Raw genomic sequence first — 15695 nt, 5'->3', positions numbered from 1 at the left:
CAATAGTTTCTCGTGCTGATGGCACAGGAAGTCTGCCCTCCTGGGCAAATGGAATTGATAAATCTTCAGGCGTCATTCAACTGTAGCAGCACCATATGAAAGCAAGGCACACGTTTCTCCATGAGGTACCTTGTCACCAGCTGCTAGACATCAAAGGTGACACTTTAGGTCAGACATTACTTTTTGCTATTGCACGTTTCAGTGACTAAACAAGTGACAGCCTCCTTTGATAGAGCTGGGCATTAAAAGAAATAATGCTGAACATTCATAGGCTTCGGCACACATCTAAAAGGTGGTTATTTTAACTCTGCAGGACTGCAATGTACTTTTTTTTTTTGTTTTTAACAAAAACAGTGCCACTTAACTAGCTATAATTTTTTTAATATAGCTAGATAAGTGGCAAGATATCCAGCCACACAGGGCCGGATAACTTTAAACCCTAACTGGTTATAATCTGACATACGGGCCGATACAGCAAAGTTGCGGGAGAGCGGGCGAGTGCCCGCTCTCCCAGCGCGCACACAGGCCACTCTCCTGTGCGCGCGATACAGTATTTTAATTTATTTAAATTAGGCCCAGTGGTAAAAAGAGGCGCTAGGGATTTTTGACAGGAGCGGTGGCTGTCAGCGGGTTTGACAGCTGACGCTAAATTTTGCCGGCATCGGTTCTCGAGCCTGCTGACAGCCACGGGTTCGGAAACTGGACGCCGGCAAAATTGAGCATCCGGTTTTCGACCCGTGGGCCTATTTCAAAATTATTTTTTCTATTTTTTTTTACTTTTTTTAACTTTCGGGACCTCTGACTTAATATCGCCATGATATTGTATATCATGATATTCATGATACATGAAGCCAAATAACTGTTAATCAGTTTTCTGACCTATATCTTCTTGCCTCCTCTGTTGCTGTTATTCCTCACCCACCGCCCTGTTATAATGTATTTTCCACTTTTTTGTTGTCATGTGAACCGGTATGATGTCTCCTACTAATGCCGGTATATAAAAGTTATTAAATAAATAAATAAATAAATAAATAAATGATATTAAGTCAGAGGGTGCACAGAAAAGCAGTTTTTACTGCTTTTCTGTGCACTTTCCCGGTGCCCTGAGAAATTAGTGCTTACCTTTGGGTAGGCGCTAATTTCTGAAAGTAAAATGTGCGGCTTGGCTGCACATCTTACTTTCTGTAATGCGCGAGAATGACTAATAGGGCCAACAACATGAATTTGCATGTTGCGGGCGCTATTAGGTTCGGGGGGGTTGGACGCGCGTTTTGGACGCGCTATTACCCCTTACTGAATAAGGGGTAAAGCTAGCGCGTCCAAAACGCGCGTCCAATCGCGGATTAACTGTATCGGCCTGATAGTCGGTTAAATTTTAAAGTTATATTGGACTACATGAAGCCGAATAACTTTAGGCGAGTATATTCAGCATAACGTTTATCCCGCTGAATATGCGAGACAAGTTATCTGGTTAACTTTAGCTGGATAACTTGTCTGCTTGCTGGCTTACTGAATATTGGCCTCAAAGTTTTTTATTTTTAATAAAAACACCCCAAGTGGTTCTTCACCCTTGCCCTAGCAATGTTACTTTAGCTTAACTTGCTTTGCTTGTTGATTCAGCATCGCTACTTCTTTAAAAGCTACATATCAGTTTGCTACTGAATGTGTGTTACCTTACACACATTTATTTATTTATTATGAGGTAGGAGAGAGCAATCAGAACAGATCTTAACACCAAGCACTGGCAAATAGTGCATACTAAAGTGCACATTGGCAAAAGTCCCCGCCCCTTGCACGCGCTGCCCGCACGTACTTGCGGGTATTTTATAAAATTGGTGCACCCATGTGTGCGCACGCACACATTATAAAATCTACCCCTATTAACAAATATCAGGTAGATTTGAAAAGCCCTATGCAAGTACATCTGGGGATTTATGCGCGTGGCCGGGCCTTGCGCGCACAGAGCGAATTTTCAAAGAGGCCCGGCCACGCGCGTAAACCCCCAGTACGCGCACAACTGCTGGTGCTCTTCAAAGGGGTGGGCTGGGGGCGGGGTCTGGGAGGGGCGGGGCGGCACAGCACCATTGATCGCTGAGCTGAAGACTCGCGCGCCGGCAGCTGGCCGGCGCGCGCAATTCACTTCCGCTGGGGAGCGGAAGGAAGTGATGAAACAAACAAAAAAAAAAAGTAGGGTTTAGGGGGTGGGGAGGAGAGGGGAAGAGGGAGGGAGTATAGGTAGGGGGGTAGGGAACTGGGGAAAGCCCGAATGCATCGCTATTCAGAAATTGTGAAAGTCCTCCCCCCTTACGCACGCTGCCCGCACATACACGGGCGTATTTTATAAAATTGGTGCATCCATGTGCAGGCGCTCCTTATAAAATCTACCCCTATCTGTAGCTCCTTTCCTGGTCAGCTCATGGGTACAGGGGCTCACTGGGAGCATCATGGGCCACACATGGCCTCATTACCTGCCAGGGTTCCTGCAAAGGAGGGGGAGGAAGAAATCAGTCTTTCAAGCCCTTAGGGTTTTCTCACACCGGGTCTTTTCTGCTCACTATCCCAATCCTAGCAAAATTCACCATACAGACTCCAAATGTGTGGTTCAAAACATAAAAAGTTCTTTACTGGCACTGACGGCAGATGAAAATAAAGTCCAAAATGTTGCACCAAGGGATAAGTGCACCAAACAGGTCAGAAAAATGAAGTCCAAAGCACAAGTAAAAATCTCAGTCTGTCAGTCTCTCAACGCTGTGCACCCTTGGTAGGTAAGCTCATTGGGGAATGAACCCTCCTCCTCTGGTGCTATCCCAGAGCCTTCTTTTTTTCTGTTACTTCTCCCACTTCTCAGACTCAGATGAGCCTCTGGCTGATTCCTTTCTGTCTGTCAGCAATTCTGTAGGACTTTCCTCTGGCAAGCAGTTTCTCTTTGGAACCCCCCCCTAAAGGAAAATACTCTGTTTTTTCACATTTCTTCATATGCTCCCGCTTGTCTGAAGCAATCCCTCTTCTTTGAGTGTCCAGAACTTAGCACTTTCTCAGCAATACTCCTCAGGAATTCACACTCTTGAACCCTAAAACCTCTTTTTTTTTTCTCCTAAGTCCTGGGAACCCTGACCTTGAGCCCCAGCCACCTTCCTAGGAAAGGAACATTTCTTTCCCCAGAACCCCTCTGCTTGTGAAAGGGCACAACTCCAGATCCTCTCTTTGTGGAGGGAAAGATCCTACCAGCTGGAAGGATACTTTCAATTCCCCCTGCACTCATATGGGCACAGGAATTTTATCTAACACAGGGCACCTCCCATTGAGGAATGCAAAACCTCCCTAAACACACTTACCTGCACTGACATCACTACTGGCAACCAGGCCTGTGAAGCCCACTGCTGCATACTAGTGAGGGGCAAATTTGGAAGTCCCTAACACATTGAGATAATACTAGTGGAAACAAATAAAAGCTAGCACCCATATACAGCAATTAAACTCAGTATGAGTAAATAAAATTAACACGCATAATTACATCGAGTGGTGCTATAGAAATGTTAAGTAGTAGTAGACGCAAAAATCAAGAAATATTGCAAAAATCAATACACATAGGGAATTTAAAACCCATATGAATGAATAAGTCAGCAGAATTTATGGAAGTGGCAGAAAGATGGCAGCATTCCAGCCCTGTGGCTCAGTTGGGAAGTGCTGGGCACTGCCATGTGGAAGGTCCCTGGGTTGATCCCTAAGTTGGATCTTCCACTGCCCGAATTAGGTAGGGCTAGCGATGCTGCAGAGGCAGCATTCAGAGCCCCTAGGAAGAGGGGACTCATAGTCATTGCTTAAGATTAACACTTGGCTGAATTTCGGGCCTATGATTATTTACATGGCTCTAGAAGCAGCCCTGGTGCATTGGCCCCTGGCCCAGGACCAGACTAGGTATGTTGGGTAGAATATACAAAAAAGGGAACCAATCCTCGGGTATTTGTGAGTGAAGGTTCATAGCCTGAGATCCCAGCCCTTGTTCTGACTTAGCTGGAAGTATAAAGGAAAAGGAGGAATCTGCTGGTTCACAAAAGGAAAGAATAAGGGTGGCAGCAATATTATCAAACTTGAATTCATGTTTTGTTTTCTCCTTCTGTCAGGCAGCTTCCTCCTGAATCAGAATTTGCCCCATCTAGGGCTACTGCAGCATGAGCCCTACCTTCATTCGCGGCAGCCTGGCTTTTTCCATCATTGTACTCCTCCAGGTCCCCTACCCTCTCTAGTTCTGCCATCATGGCCAGCCCACATATTATCATCACTTAATGATTATACACATCTGGAAAGCCTTCTTGTAACCATACTTTGAAATGAAGAGGTAACTGCATAGAATGGAGGCTATTACCCTTAACAGAAGCCATAGGAGCAACTTGCTAGGCAGACTGGATGGACCATTTGGCCTTTATCTGACATCATTACTAAGTCTATTTAAAAAATGAAATAAATCTTTTTTTTTTTTTTGAGACAAAGGTTTGATGTACAAGAATGCCTCCCATCTGCATTTAGAGGATTTCATGCCTACCTGACACTTCAGTCAATCATCATGTGCCACTGTAAAATCATTACGACTGTTAACTCTATTCAGTTGTGACAAAATAAATCTAAAGATACCCATTCTAATGCTAATTTCTTTCTAAGTAGCATTAGAATGGGTATCTTTAGATTTCATTTGTTACAAATGAATAGAGTTAACAATCAATGAATTTACAGTGGCAGTGACATTGTTGTAAATCAAACCTTGTCTTAAAAAAAAAAAGATTATTTTTTTTTTCTGTTTTCTACATTTGGTTAGCTGCTGCCTCTAGGCGCTGATTAAGTACTGGTGGCATGCCACCCCCAGCAACCCTGCAAGATACATGGAGTGCCCTTGGAGCTTGGCTCCAGCGATGAGTGCGGGTACTAAGTCTGCAGTCATGGGCTCCATCCCCCTTCTCAGAGGAAGCAGGAGCTGTGAGCTTGTTTAGTACCCACTGATCACTGTGATTTGAGGATCACCACTGGAGGCTAGAGCCGAAGTCCAGGGGCGGAGGAGGCAGTGGTGATGGCAGTGGGAGAGGAGCCTTCCAAGGTCCAGGGCAGGAATGCATGGCAGCGTGGGGTAGGAGGGGACAGCAGAAAGTTTGCTGCCCCATTTTGCCATCCTAGGCATAAACCTCGTAGGCCTGCACATAATCCAGGCCTGTACATATGATGTCAACATATAGTCTAACGGCCATATGCACATTCACTGCTGCTACATTTCCCATAAATAGGTTTTCTGATTCTGAAAGGCTTGTTCTAAGCCAATTTCATTTATGAAAAAAGTATCTGCTAACAGCACTGCTTATGTAAACCCCCCACCTATGGGAGGGGGCCATATAAATAATGTCACCTTTTAGCTGTGTTATTTATAATGGGCATGATTAACCCATGCAAACAGCTAATGGTCCTCCCAGTGATGGAGAGATTGGAGCAAAAAATAAATAAATTACAAAATATTACTGTTGCAAGTAATATAAGAAAATTCTGTGCATGCATATTTACATAATATCTATAGAAAACAGAAGCACATGGCATTATAGTAAAGAAATAATTTATTAGCATTGAAAAATTAAGAAAATTAGCTTTTTGTAGGCTTGTGGTTTTCCAGTTCAAGCAAATTAAGAATAAGTTCCCAAAGTTTCCCACCGAAATCCTGGCCAGAATATTAGCATATGTTCTTAATTTAATCTCTCAGGATTGTTGAATACTTAGATGAATTTCTCTGCAATCCAATTGCTCAAATTGAATGGTTGAAGGCAGTTGCAAGCTGCATGGGGAATCCACAATTCTGCCAGTGCTCTACGTGGACCAGGCAATTCCAACAAAAGTCAATTAAAAATTCCCTCTGTTCTCAATCAAATCATGACAAATCTTCTGAAATTTTCCTAAAATTAACCTAGATTCTTCAAAATGGATAATGCCCATGGTAAGAAAAAGGGATGTGGTTATGACTGCATAAGTAGTATTGCAGGATGCAGTAACGTTTTCACATCCCACAATATTTCTATGAGAGAGAGAGAGAGAGAGAGAGGGCCAGGTAATAGCTCAAGGTGATGTGTTGGTAGTGGTTTAGGGGTCAGTTTTACATGCAGAGTGAACAGCACAGTACAACTTGGTGAAGATTTGACGTCATTTGGAGTGAGGAAAGTCTCACAATGTTGAGATTTCTACTATGTTCTCTCGCCCTAGCTTGATCCATCAAGCTAGTGCGTCAAATCTTCACTGTCACTGAGGTGTATTGTGCTGTTCGTAAGTCTCACTCTGCATGTAAAACTGGCCCCTAAACCCTAAACCACCATCACCAACTCACCTTGAGCTATTAGCTGGCCCTCCTATAGAGATATAAATAGTTGACTACTATAAAGGGCTTTTAAATTCTCTCTCTCTCTCTCTCTCCCTCCCTCTCTCACCATTGGTTGGACCCCAATCTTATTATTCACTTGAAAAAAGGTGAGCAGTTTATATGTTTTATGCGTTAATGGTACTTGCTCAACAAGTGACTTAAGTGTAGGGATGTGAATCGTTTTTTGACGATTTAAAAAAATTGTCCGATATTTTTTAAATCGTCAAAATCATTAGAGTGCGCGATACAATAGAAATTTTCCTGATTTATCGTGAAAAATCGTTACTCCCGTTAGTGTCCACTAACAGGAGTTATTTGGGGGGAGGGCGGGAAAACCGGCAGACCAAAACAACCTCTAAACCCACCCCGACCCTATAAAACTAATCCCCCATCCTCCAGAACCCCCCCAAAACTTTTTACGAGTACCTGGTGGTCCAATGGGGGCGCGGCCAGCCAGTGCTCCTACCATGTGACAGGGGCCGGCCAATGGCACGGATACCCTGTGACATGGTAAGGGCAAAGGGCCATCGGCGCCATCTTTATGAGTGGCAGCCGATGGCCCGAGAACAGGAGATCGCTCCCGGGACCACCACTGGACCACCAGGTAATTTTAAAATGTTTTGGGGGGATCGGGAGGGTGGGGGAAGCTAAGGGGTCATTTTTAAAGGGTCGGGTGGGTTTTTTTTTTTATTGGGCCATCGGTGCCATTTTTGAGTGGCAGCCAAAATGGCGCCGATGGCCCGAGAGTGGGAGATCGGTCCCCGCACCCCCACTGGACCACCAGGTACTCGTAAAAAGTTTTGGGGGGTTCGGGAGGGTGGGGGAAGGTAAGGGGTCAATTTTAAAGGGTCGGGCCTCACTAAAAAAAAATTAACAATGTGAATCGGAACCGATTCCGATTCACATCTCCACCGATCAGATTTTTTTCTCCCTCCAGCCGAACCCGATCGTTAAGATGATCGGGCACACGATTCACATCCCTACTTAAGTGCATTTATTGCGACAAGGTTTCAGTGATGGAGTTTTTTCCATCACTATGTTTTCCATTGAAGTAACATGAATCTATTGTTAAACTGTCATTTGAAACTTTGTCAGTTCTTTATTGGGATTGCCCTGCTCTTTGTAAGGTAAAATATGAGTTGAAATGCATAATGTGTTACATTGCAATGTAAAATAGTTTAACTTACATGTTTAGAGAGCTAGATGCATAGCAAACAAGCAAAAGGACTGCAGTGGAAGTCATGTCCAGAGTTAACCAAGTTCTGAATAAAAGACGGAAGTACCCTAATATTATTTGCTTGAAATAAAGGGTATACTGGAGTTGTTGAGACGCAAGCAACTGCCCTTTCCCCTGGTGTTTGAAGTTTCAGCCCTGCAGGAAGCAAACAGTAGAGAGGTGGAGGCAATAGGATTGCATTGGAAAAACGTGCACATATATATGCATTAAACTAAACTGAGCCAAGGAACTGAGTTTATGACATTATATGATTGCAACTATAAATAATCCAATGCTAGTAGAGTGTTTTACATTAAATTTTGTGAAAATAGTTGTATTAATTCATGCATATTCAAACTAATGCGGAAGTTACTTTTTCTTATCTGATTGCCTCATTAAAAACATATGTGTTGCAATTCCTTTACTGTGTTGCATTGATATTGTTAGCAAGAACCGTAATCATTGCATGCTCAGAAGTAGCAAGCATACAGAAGCTATGTTAGATGTTTTCTCCTGTTCAAAGGTGCAGAAATTTGCAGCCAAATTCCATCTTGAAGAATCCCAGTAAAAGTGAGGAAGTTGCTGTTTGATCTTATGTTTTTTTTAATCCCCTCCTCCCTGTAATTTACTCTTTCCACCTGGAGACCTTCAACTGAGAAGTGAGAGCTTTATAGAAGCGCAAATAGCTTGAAATAAAACAAAATCTGGAAATAACTAAAAATCACCTTGCTTGCCCTTGCTACAATATTCTAAGAGATTTAAAAATATTAAGGTAACTCACAGACCATCTCATGAAGATTACCTAAAAGGAACTAAGTTATCATGTATTACTATTTAAAAATCTTTTTTTTTTTAACATTGTGTTGAATTATAATGTGAATTTTACATATTTTGATGATGTGTTGACCTATAATGTGAATGTTGCTTTTATAAACCATTGTGATCTTCTTTTGGAATGACGGTATATAAAATGCCTAAATAAATAAACAAACAAGAATATGTGTGCTCATTCAATGGGTGACCTGTCATGCAGGGCCTGAGGCAGTTGCCCTTTTGCCCATTGATAAAAGCAGCCTTGCGTAAGCCCCAAATTGCATTACCACACCAGGCTTCACTCCATTAGGAAGATGGATCTAGTGAAGTGGTTTATAGAAAAAAATGACTAGCATTTTAGATTGTGGTAGCAATGTTTGAAATATGTACATTTATTCAGAGCTAGATGCATTATTCTGTAAAATATGTTGCAAATCTTTGTGTAAAACATTGTGAATTAAAAAGATTTGTGGGCTCTAATTTTATTATTTGTTGGCATTCCACAGCTGAACAGCTGCATTTTGGGTTTCAGTCATCTGCACTGGCACTGTAATCGGGAAGGGAGACACCATAGCTACCTGCAACGTGAACTTTTATAGGAAACAATTGCACAGGAAAGGGCAAAACAAAGCATCTAATTGGTGAGGTGAGTGCCAGGATACCGCTGTCTATTATCTCCAAAGGGCCTATTGATTCCTGTAACTAGGATCCTATCGGAAGGTTAGCTATAATCTCTGCCCAGAAAAATAACAAGTTTGAAGGGCACAGGAGATACCAGCAGGGAAGCGTAACAACTAGTGCCTGCAGAGATTTTTCAAAGCCTCCAAGATTGACAGCAGGTTGGAACAGGGTCAGCAGGAAGACAATTTAAAAAGTCTCTGCCTTCCAAAATGCAGCAACTCCTTACCTATGTGCAAGTTCACTTTTAGTGTTTCCAAAAGGGAGAGGACTGTCAACATGACATTTTACAAAAGCAAAAACACAAAAGGAAAATAAGAGGGAGGAGAGAAATGCTTAAATGTATCTGAGTCCATTTCTACAAGAGTAAAAGCTGTAAATTAGAAAAGCATATTCTGAGATGTTTCAAAGAGGCACTTAAGGTTGGAATGCATTATATCTTTAATAGAGATGTGCATTGGGTGCCCGATCGTTTCCACTTTCGGATTCGTGTGGCCACTGAAACATCTCGTATTCCTGTGGATCGGCATTTTTTTTTTTTTTGTGAAAAATTGTTTTTCGGCTTAGTGCGCGCTAACAAAAATGAACAAAAACTAATGTTTTTTGGTTAGCGTGCACTAAGCTGAAAAACGATTTTTATGTAAATTTGGGGAAAGTGCAATCGTTTTATCGGGTTCCCGCTCCATGATGATTTAGGAAATATCTTACAAATTTCCTACTCGTCAAAAAATGCTTGCACATCCCTAATCTTTAATTTTTATGGTGTTATTGGGATTCTATCTACACTTCAGCATTTTATATCTGGTAGAGTTCCCTTTTTCAGCAGCTATGTTGCTCGGCTCTTTAGCTGGATAAATTTCTCCAGCTAACCAGCAGGGTTTCGTCAGTGGCACGGTTGCCCCACTGAATATACCCATCTACATTAAAGATAGTCGGATAAGTTTATCCAGCTATCTTTAGGACAGGTCTATGGCCAAACAGAATTAGCCAGATAAGTTATCCGGCTACCACCGCTCCTCCCTGTAATGCCACCCACCCACCCCGGAACACCCTCGGATAACTAATTAACTGCCTAGAATTTAGCCGGATAAGTGGCTAAATATTCCATCCATCTAAATGGCTTTTGAAATTGACCTCTATGTTTGTAAATATTTATGAACAATTTGGGTGGATGTTTCAGAAACTGTAACTTGTATGGATATTTTGGTGGGATATTTTCAGTGGGCTTGTGTGTAAGTCCACTTTGAAAATTGGTGTAACGTGCATATTTGCTGACATTTTTTTTTTTAGAAACAGAGAAACAAATGTGACAGCAGAAAAAGACCATAAGGTCTATTTAGCCTGTCCATCGACTCAAATGCTCAGTTCTACAATCCCTACCACTTCCTCAGATATCCTCTGTGCTTGTCCAATGCTTTCTTGAATTCAGAAACTATCATTGACTACATTAACTCCACTGGGAGGTTGTTCCATGCATCCATCCACCACCTTGTCTGTAAAGAAATATTTCCTTTGCTTGCTCCTCATTCTACCCCCTTTCACCCTCCTCTAGAGACCCCTCATTCCAGACTCTCCTATCCATTTGAAGAAACTCACCTACTGTTCATTGATACCTCTGAGGCATGTACAGTAAATGCCTCTATCATATTTTCCCTTTCTTGCCTTCCTCTTTAACTCTGGCCCACATGCTTTACAATGAAGATCACTGACCATTTTATTAGTCACTATCTGAACCAACTCCATCCTGTTTATATCGTTCTGAAGATGTGGTCTCCAGAACTGTACACAATATTCCAAATGAGACCTTACCAGAGAACTATACGGGCAATATCGCCTCCTTTTTTAAATTGACTAATCCTCTCCCTATGCACCCAAGCATCTTTCTAGCTTTTGCTTTTGCTTTATCCACTTGCTTGGCCAACTTAAGATAATCAGATATGATCACCCCTGCTTAGAAGAATTTTACCTCTGAGACTGAAGCACTTCCTAGCGATTTTCCAGCCCAAATGCATATTTTAGCATTAAATCTTAGCTGCCAGACCCTAGACCATTCCATACGTGTTGTTAGATCTTTCCTCATGTTTTCCACACCTCCTGTCTGTCTGCCCTGTTGCAGATGTTGATGTCATGCACAAAAAAGGCAAACCTTTCCTGATAATTTTTCCGCAATATTACTTATGAAAATGTTGAAAAGAACCTGTCCAAGGACTAATCCCAGTGGTACACATTAGTAATGCCTCTCTCCTTGGAGTGAGCTCCATTTACCACTACCCTTTGTCACCTCCAATTCAACCAATTTCTATTCCAATCAGCACTTTAGAGCCCACACCAAGGCTGGGCCATAGCCATGGGTGGGCCTGGGTGGGCCATCACCAGCCCACTTTGAGCTCATGCCCACCAGTTAGCGTTGCCCGGCAGGCTGAGAACAGAGGCCTAGCTGCAAGGTCCCCCATGAACAGGCTTGGTGCTGCCAGACATGCCCAGCCAGCGGAGCAGCAGCTGAACAGGAAAGATGGCCCGGGAGGCCACCGGTAGACCCTTTTCCCATTGGCAACCGAAGAAAGGGGGCGGCCTGTGATGCTGCTGGTTGCTGGTAGGGCTGACACCCTACCAGCAACCGGGACGAAAAAAAGGCCTGGGAGACTGCCGGTGGATCCCGACCCACCAGCGGTCGAAAAAAGAAGAGGCCCAAGAGGCTGCCAGTGGACCCCATCCCACTGGTAGCTAAGAAGAGAATACCACCGGGAGAGAGCCCATTTATCTACTCCACCATGTGTGCCATCTTTGGGAATACATTTCTCATATATTTGCATTTTGCTGTTTCTGCAGTATTCCAGTGTTCGCAGAGTCTGGTTTCTCAGGTTTTCATTTCAGTTTTAAGAACATAAGAACATAAGAAATTGCCATGCTGGGTCAGACCAAGGGTCCATCAAGCCCAACATCCTGTTTCCAACAGCCCCAGCTCTGCATCCAGGAATGCCAATTTGCAGTAAATGTAAAAGTACGTGTAAAATCGCTTTTTGCACATTTTTACATTTACAACCCTGGGGTGATTTTCAAAACTTTTTATGTGCATAAATGCTTTTGAAAATTATTCGCAAAGTGAAAAACCTGAAAAGCCTTTTAAAAATATTTTCTGAAAAAGTTCTGGTTCAAACATGCTTATCTTTTTCTCTTTCACTTGACTGAGATTCCTAAGGACAGATGTCTATTGCAGGGGTTTTTTTTTCCAGTACTTGCATACCCCTGTAGATGGCAATAGATTCAAGAGAAAAGGTTTAATATATTAACAGATTGAGGTTAATTCTGATGTTTGGGGCCGATGCAATACTGTTAACTCGCAGTCGGATGCGGGATAAATAGGCACTAATCCACCTCCTAATGCAGTAAGGGGATTAGCGCCTATTTAACCCATGTTTAATGCGGAGTGAATGAGATAGCGCTCATCACATGCAAATGCACGTGAATGAGCCTATTACTCATTCACTCCCAATGCAAAAAGATAAATGTGCGTCTCAGTTGCACATTTATCGCTCAGATATTAACGCCTGCCTGGAGTAGACGTTAATAGCTGAGCGCATTGAAAAGAAGTACAGAAAAACAGAAAAAACTGCCTTTCTGTACTTCTTTTTTAAAGTAAAAAAAAAAAAACAACAAAACTTGGCAGACCGCCAAGTTATGAAGACCGACACCGGTAAACTCGGCCTCGGTTTTCATAACCTGCCTGTCTGCCAGTAATGAAACCGGCAGCTGTTTTCATTACTGGCAGACAGGCAGCGCGGCGGGACATGCTAGGAATGAGGGGCTAAGGTCACACAAGCAACCCTAGCACCTCCTTCCTAGCGCAACCCCCTAATTTAAATATTGCATGGTACGGTAATGTGCACATGGTGCCTCAAAGGGGGGGGCCTTTGAGGCACCATGTGCACGTTAAGAGAGCTGACTATGCTGCGCCCGCTTTCTTCACCCCTTTATTGCATCGGCCCCTTTGTTTCATGGCTTTTCTCAAACCTCAAAATTCTTCACAAGGAAGATAACTTTAAAACATGCGCGAGTGCGCCCATATATGCGTGTATAGGGGCACGTGTCCTCATGCACATGTATTTTATGTTGTGCACGCAAATGCTCAGGCATGATGCAAAATCAGTGTAAATCTATCCTACAACATGCTCGCAGGTCTAAAAGATACATGGCATGTAACTTCAACATAGCTGAATAAGTTTTGACACCGCTTCGATAGATAAGTCTCAAAGAATGCTATTTATCCAGCTAAGTAAGATAGCCAGATAAGCAAATGAAAAACGCTATTTAGCCAGATAAGTAAGATAACCGGATAACTAGGGTTTGAAGATATTTATAGTTACCTTACTAACAGGGTCATTTAACATAATGCAATGTGGCCTTATAGCGTGCATTAGGGTTTTATCGCGTGTGATAATGCCCTAACACATGTGATAATGTCCGCATCGCAGCGGTATTATTGAAATTAGGGGAAGGGGAGGAGTGTGGGCGGGGTTTGGGTGGGGTTATGGCCAGGCAGTGTTGCAGGCGATAATGTTTTCCACTTTATTTCCGGCAGCACCGAGGGAAATAATACCACCTTTTCCTGTAGTGCTATGGGTGCGAAAGTGTGTGGTCTGGCTGCAACCGTGGTGGGCGAAAACGCACTGCGATGATGCGGCCGGCTGCACTTTTGCCCCTCCCTTTTTTTTACTGCAGCTCATCATTCTGCTACAAATATAAATATAGCAGAATAATGAATCTAGCTATTAGCCATATAAGTAACGCTTTTTAAAACTTATCGGCTAAATAGAGCTGTTTACGATTTATCCATTTAAGTAAGATAGCCAGAAAACTAAAAGAAAAACGCTGTTTAGCTGGATAAGTAAGATAACCAGATAACTTGTGTTTGAAGACTTTTCCAGCTGTCTTACTTAGCTGGATAAGTTGCGCTTTTTAAAAGTTATCTGTAAAATTGGAGTACGTGCAAGTCTTTGGGCTCCTAATTTTAAACATCGATGTGCTGAGATTTCACACGTCAGTGATTCCTTAGGACTTGTTGGCTTTTACACGCGCAAGTCAGCGGATTTTAAAAACACGGACATGTGAAGGAAGTGATCAGTTTTACCAATGCAGCCAACAGTTTGCCCAGTCCATCTCTAGATCATCGACACCCCCCACCCAGTCAGTACTTGGCAATAAGCACTTTTATTCTCACACCAGATAGTTAGCAGCTGTAAATATACGCAGGTAAGAGGCTCATGCACGTCACTTTCGCAGGTCCTGAAATAGGAGCTTATATGCGGAAATGTTGGCCCCGGCCAAGAACACACCCCTTTTTCATACACCTCTATTTTGCCTGTGCCCTCACATATAGACGTGTATGCGAGTCCTTCATGAAATACATGGTATTTGCACAGGGGTCACATACACGCATTTGTGGCCTTTTTTTTGTGTGGATATCTTTTAAAATTCGTCTTAAAGGTTCTTAAAGTAACCAGTGTTTGATGGGCTTGCTCAGAACTCCTTTCTAGACATTGGGTTCTTTGTGGCCAGGCAAGTCTTGTAGTGGACTGGGTGCAAGAGAAGATCCTTTCTTTGGACAGGGAGCAGCATCCCCTCTCTGAGGCTATCATTTCAGTCCAAGTCTTTTGGTGTTGGCACCGCGGTGCCGACTCCTGTTCCTTCTTGTTTAAGCAGAGCTAGCCCGCTATAGTTGTTCAATATGTCAGACTGGGGGAGGTATCAGAGTGCAGCCTCTCCTAGTTTGTTGGCGACATGAGTATTCTCTAGGGTGGCTCTAGAGATGTCTTAGACACAGTTATAGATATCTGGAAGGGGGAAAATTGAGGAGTGTTTCCTCATGGTTCTGTGATTTGTGTCATCAATATCGTTTGCTGTATTATGTTTGCTTGTCTGTTATCGGCAAAGTTTCATATTGTGTCTGAGGATCACTCAATAAAAATTGTATTACAAAAAAAAAACAAACAAACAAACAAACCAACAGACTTGGAGTTACTATAACAAGCTCCAAAGCAAATTAGGATAAAGAGGAGGATCAATATTGCCTAAGGGGGATATATCGGCAGATTTCTTTGATATGAAAATTGCTGATATTCAATCCAACTTCACATCAAAACTTAATGGGTGATATTCTAGAGGCACTTAGAAGAAAATTGTTATATTGTGGCAGACTTCTCCCCAGTGTTTTCTAGCAAATTTTCTTTTAATAAGACATCTGCATTAGTAGTTGAAAAGCTCTCCAGGAAATGAGATCTACATGTTGTGTACTTGATCCAAAGCCATCAAATGTGGTGAAAAAGCCAGAACTTGGCCTAGCTCCATACTTAGTAGTTTTTCTTAATACCAGATTAGAGTAAGATTTAATTCCATCATCACTTAAACAAGTCTGAATTCGGCTATTATGGAAAAAAACAAACAAACCAAAAACAGGCTTGGATCCTTTAGAATCCAATAATTATAGGCCAGTTTCCAATCTGACATTTATCTCTAAGGTTCTTGAAAAGATCATCTTTAAATAATTTATGGATTTTTTAAATAAAACTAACGTTCTTTATTCAAGGCAGTCTGGCTTTCTTCAGG

The sequence above is a fragment of the Rhinatrema bivittatum genome, chromosome 8 (genome assembly GCF_901001135.1).
Source record: "Rhinatrema bivittatum chromosome 8, aRhiBiv1.1, whole genome shotgun sequence".
NCBI lineage: Eukaryota > Metazoa > Chordata > Amphibia > Gymnophiona > Rhinatrematidae > Rhinatrema > Rhinatrema bivittatum.
This window is presented reverse-complemented; position numbering follows the sequence as displayed.